Raw genomic sequence first — 6,232 nt, forward strand, 5'->3', positions numbered from 1 at the left:
ATGATAAAATGAGCAAAAAACTTCTATAGACTTGAGGGTGGGCTCTTTACACTTGTGCTAGTAAGTGACTAACTAACAACCACTTAAAATTTCCTAGAAACAATACAGCAATGCACTCACCACCATTCAGAATACCTCAGATACTACATAACAAATGGGACCCAATTGGAACACCCTAGCATCATGACGATGCGTTTTTTCATGGATAAGCATCATTCAAAAGTTCAAATCTAGTTTGAAATGCCCTTTTAGAACTCTGTTTATAAAACAAAAAACAAACAAACACATTTCACTTGGAATTTTGTGACATGGAACACTGTGTTGTCCAACCGTTGGGAATTGGGCCCCGGGACATTTTATCACACAATTTATTTTATCAATTACGTACCATTGCCCTGTCCCCAAAACCTTTCTCCAAACAATTCAACCCTTAAGAAATGGCACCATAAGAGTGTGTTTCTTAAGGACAGCGAGCTAGAGCACACTATTTAAAGTTCACAGAAATACTCAAAGCCCGTCTCTGAGCTTAAATGTCAAAGGCACACAATTAACAGTACCCTTTTATTCAATGCTTTTTGAAACCTCCATTTGGCATAATAACAGCTCAGAGTTTTCTCCTATACTGCCTGATGAGGTTAGAGAGCACCTGACAAGAGATCAGAGACAATTCCTTCATCCAGAATCTCTCCAGACCCTTCAGATTCCCAGCTCCATGATGGTGCTTCTCCTCTTCAGTTCACCACACTCATTTTCTATAGGGTGCAGGTCAGGGAACTGGAATGGCCATAGCAGAAGCTTGGTTTTGTGCCCAGTGACCCATTTTTGTGTTGTTTTTAAGGTTTGTTTTTGGATTATTGTCCGGTTGGAAGATCCAAACATGGCCCATTATAATATTTCTAACAGAGTCAGTCACTTTTTGATTTTTAATCTGTTGGTATTTGATAGAATCAAAGATGCAATGTATCTAGATGCAAAGCAGAAATATTGGCCCACAACATTAAAAATACAGCAGTATATTTCATTGTACACATGAGGTACTTTTTTATCCCTGTGCCTCACTAAGAGGTCAAGGTTTGGCTGGCACATTCTGTATCAACGCCATATGGATATTTCTCCCCAATTAAAAAGTAGTTTTGTTTTCTGGCAAGTCACATGTAAATGGAAAATATTTCAGTATATTATGATAAATGTTGTACCAGTACCTGATATTTTTGAGGTTAGTAAAATGGTCACCAGTGAAGGGAATAAGATATGATATGCTTTCAATTTTCTGTTGATTGGAAATTCCTAATTATTGCCCTGATGGTGGAAATGGGAATTTTCACTGCTTTAGCTCTTTTCTTAAAGTCACTTTCTAATTTGTGAAGCTCAATTATCTTTTGCTGCACATCAGAAATATATTCTTTGGTTTTTCTCATTGTGATATATGGATATTTCTCCCCAATTAAAAAGTAGTTTTGTTTTCTGGCAAGTCACATGTAAATGGAAAATATTTCAGTATATTATGATAAATGTTGTACCAGTACCTGATATTTTTGAGGTTAGTAAAATGGTCACCAGTGAAGGGATTGGGATTGCGGGTTCTTGCGTTGCCATCAGCGTCATCAAGCATGTTGTCATGATGTGCTTTTCCTGCAATTCAAGATCCATTAGTCACATGGCTTTTTGTGCTCAGATGCAGAATTGAATGATTCTGGAAAAGAAAAGCAGATCTCAAAATGTAAATGTTACTCACCGTAAAGATGAATGGGAATGCTAAAGGTTAACTTTCGCCAGGTATTATTCACCTAAGAAGGAGGTGAAAGGAAAAAAAGACAACTGGAGAAAAAGCGAGAGAGCCAGAAAGATTGAGAAAATATGTTTCAGTAGAACATCTGTAGCGTGAAACACAGATGCTTGCTTCCCAAAAAGTGTTAAAATCCATCCCAGGCAACCTCAGAGAGTCACGTGACTGCAATAATCATTTATCAGAATTTGGTGTTGTTACAACAGCTGCCCATTTCCTTGTAAGATGGTGCACTTCTCTAAAGGAGATCATGTCCCAGGGAGGACTGGGGTGTAAGTGAGAGGGGCAGATTTACGGCACGCTCCGTCCTGCCCTTTCAGAGCCACAGACAGAAGAAGAGGCGACAGATATTCTTGCAAATCATCTTAGGTTTCTAATCACACACCCTGCCACAAGTGACACCCACAATTTAGGGACATCTGCCACACATTGAAGTTGGGGATTTTAACTTCAAACTTTTTTCACTCTTTGAGGTTTATTCTTATGGCATAGGCCACCATACAAGATGTAATTTAGTAGGCGGAGCTCTGCATGTGGGACATTTCCATTTTTTAGGTAAAATGGGTCTCATTTACCCCCTTTTCATCTAAATCAGGGGTCTATCAGGGGTGGATATATCCTTATCTATCTATCTATCTGTATATATATATATATATATATATATGCTTTGATTGTGTGCGAGAACAGCACGTGAGTGTCGAATTGAGCTCTCTTTCATTTCTTATTCTTCTGGTTTAAAATTGCTTGTACATGCGAATCACGTGCGTGCCGAACAGTATAGGGTCGAGAAGGGTATAACTGCAGCCTGGAGATCTCCAAATGGGGGCGGGAACTCCAAAATAGGGCGTGGCTTCCTCCCATTGACAGACAGGCACATGACAAGCATGCACAATTTTTCCCCCCAATCCACTTTAGTGCAAACTCCGCCCCACAGCTGATTCTAAAGTTTTTATTGGTTGTGTCAATTAAAGTGTTGATTTCCTACACTATGCTACAAAAATGCTAACCCCTAAACCTACCCCACACCTGGCCCTAACTTTAACCAGTGAGATTGACTGCACGGCGGGATTGGCGCTGAATAGCGTGGTAAAAAGAAAAAGTTGCAGTTCATGAGATAAACAGTTAATAAGATTATGCGATATGAGACTGTTCCGTAACTCCCCAACCGGACCTCACCGGACAATGGCACCTTTTTAGTTACACCCAGCATCACTACCCCCTCCTACACTGTGAATTTCGTGCCCCGGGACACCCCCGTTGCTTAGAACAAAGTGATAAGAGTAAAATCTTTCCCCTGCGCTGACGGCTCGCGGGAGAGCTCGTGGGTGATTCCCGTTTACATTTGGAGGTTCTGCCCACTTTTGGAGTTCACGCCCCATTTTGGAGATCTCCGGTCTGCAGTTATACCTACTTGATAGGGTCTCGTCTGTACGTATCACGGATCAACTGCGATCCGTTTAACCCCTAATATGTGACAGATCGGAGCAATCTTTTATTTACTTATTTAACATGAAATCGTCAAATTGCTACTCCATATCAATCGCATACAACGAAAATACTGAATAATAAGAACAATCATTAACACGCAATAAATAACAGAGTGTCATATCTATACACATTTTTCCCAGAACGTTCTTGCGACCCTGTAGCAATTCTTCCACTGCCCGGTAGTGGGACCCGGTGGTTGGGGACCTCTGATCTAAATAGTACTGGTTTTTGGCTATTCTTTTTTTAAAGCCCATGTTACCACATGTCCATAAATAAATACTCCACATCATAGTCTTCGTTCAAAAGCCATATAAACTGAGAACACATTTTAACAGCTAAATTTATTTACACTAATGTTTAAAAGTTTGGGTTTGGTAAGTCTACAAAGTCAACTTTTATTTGATCAAAAACACAGTAAAACAGTCATATTGTTTTTAATTTAAAATAACTTAATATTTTAATATAGTTTAATGTGTAAATTATTCATATGATGACAAAGCTGAATTTTCAGCAGCTATTATTCCAGTCTTCAGTGTCACTACATGTCACTTACAGACTACTTTTAATCTTATATAGATAAAGTGCCTGGAGCAGCTGTGCAAAACTTACATTTTTCAAAACCTTCAAACAATACCTCAAGCCAACATTTGGAACTTGTATTTGGCTTTTCTAGTTAAAAGTTGTGGTTTGAATTAAATTCGTTTTTTTGAATTTCAAGTTATTTTAATTCTACTTTTTTATATTAAACTCTGCATCTTGTTTGCTACCTCATTTCAAATTCAGGAGTATAAATGTAATTTAACAGGCATTTTCAATTCAGTTCTAAGCGGAAGTTCACTGAATGGTTCCATTAGGACTACTAGGACTAGTTGTTGTGGAAAAAGGGCAAGAGAGTCTCAGTGTGAGTGGTATACAGAGTTGAAAGGTTGAAGGATCCCTCAGTGGGAAGCTCTCAACATGCCATGCCCCAGTTTGTGTGAAACTTGACAAAGGTCAGTCACCATGCCAGATCAGTGAGCTTTCCCATTCAACGCCCAGTGGACAACACTCTGAGCTCTGAAATGTGCATCTATACTTAGCCAGCGATGAGCACATAACCCTTCCTATTTTTAAAAGGTTTCAAAAGAGTTACTGGTTTAGGCAAAGCGACAAAACATTCTGTCGATATCGCAAGTGCATCTGGTAGCTTTACTGGAGCTTAAAAATATCAATCCTAATCACTTTAACCATTAGTGCACATGGATCTACCGATGGATTAATGTAGACAAATGGAGAGGCATTGACATTGACATTTCTCATTTTAACTGGATTATCTCTCTTGCTTCACTGACTCGCTGGGGCCGCCACTCCAGCTCTGTACAGTACTTTTTTTTCTTTGTTTGGCTCCCTTTTTCCCCCTTTTGGTGTTGGAAACACTTTGCTGACCTTCACTGAGTATTGGAGGCCTAAAAGAACATTAGTGCCCTCTCTAGATTCTTCTTCCCTCCTCTGGGCTTCCTTTTCCTTGCACCATCGTCCTTCTTTGTCTCCCTAAATCCATTCTGCTAATAGGTTTGGGCTCAGATGTGTCGTATGCGTCGGTCCATGTGAATGAGTGACAAGTTTAGGGTGTGCCTGCCTCTTTTCATCCATACTGACGCTGGATCTATAAGGAAAACGAGCGGGAGGGAATTCTGATTTATTGATCCCTACGGTCTGATGGCTAACCCTTTCAAAGTACTCCATTAATTAGCCACTGGATCTTTGCGGGAAAGAGGCCTGGTGCTTTTCCCTTGATTACCGAGTCACTGTTGCCTTCATGATTAAAAAACGGGAGAAGGGAAAAGGGCCTCGGGCCTGTCTTATCTCCAGCAAGCCTTCATGTCTCTTTGGCATGCCGATGTGCGCTTTTGTGCGTGAAACCTGTGTGCAAACACAAAAATCAAGATTCATTGATAAGTTCAAACTTAATTATGTTGAAATTTCAGGACAAAATTAAGTATGCATGCCAAAAAAAGAAAATGTTTTACATATACTTAATATTAATAAAATTTTAATAAGTAAGCGACCCTACAATATCTTATTTCAATGTAACAAAATGATTGATCAGCTTTGTCTGACATAAAACGTGTCTTTTCTGCACACATAAGCACATACCTAACTTGTACATAATTTTAAAAATGATATATGATATTATACATAAATTAAATGGGTTATTTTAAAATGTACATAAAAAGTATGCAACTTCTATGCAATAATTAGTGAATGAGACCCAGAGTCACAGCTCTTTAACTCAGCACACAAATACAGTAACATGGTTCCCTGAATTAAACATGCCACATGTGGTGCTCGGTTCCGCCCCAGATTTTGTTGTTTAGTGAGATAACACCAATGTGAAATGAAGAGAAGCGGAAGATCTGTCAACGTTTGGCAAGCACTTTCCTCAGACTCCGACTGTACCATCTGAGATGCCATGTAATTTTCCACATGAAAAGAGAGAGCAGATACAGATATTCCCTTGCCAGGCGCCTAGTTTTAGATGAGGCGTTCCTCCCCATATGTTATGTTGAAGAGTACAAAGATGGGATATTAGGTAATCCCATCCCAAAGAAGTCATCATACAACTTTAGAATGACAAGAAATCTGTATGACAAACCCCAAAACGTTAGTGTGAATCTATCATCCAGATTCACACTAACTACACTCACACATGCCAGTATTGTTACTCGCTGATCTCTAATTTGATCATTTTCATCAGTGCGCCATGGGACGCAAACAGATGGCTTCAGTGGCAAATTTAATGGAGGTTTCACAAACAAGCCTTCTTGAGAAGTGGACCAATTTAAAACGTCACTGTACTGAAAATGAGCAATGTTCCTCTGCCCGGCCGAACACTTCTGATGCGGCTCCTGCACAGATAAGAAAAAAAAAAAAAGGTTTAAACATTTGGGGAGCTAAAAGAATGGCAGCATTTCAACT

Source organism: Sinocyclocheilus rhinocerous, unplaced genomic scaffold, assembly GCF_001515625.1.
Source record: "Sinocyclocheilus rhinocerous isolate Xijiao unplaced genomic scaffold, SAMN03320098_v1.1 scaffold192, whole genome shotgun sequence".
NCBI lineage: Eukaryota > Metazoa > Chordata > Actinopteri > Cypriniformes > Cyprinidae > Sinocyclocheilus > Sinocyclocheilus rhinocerous.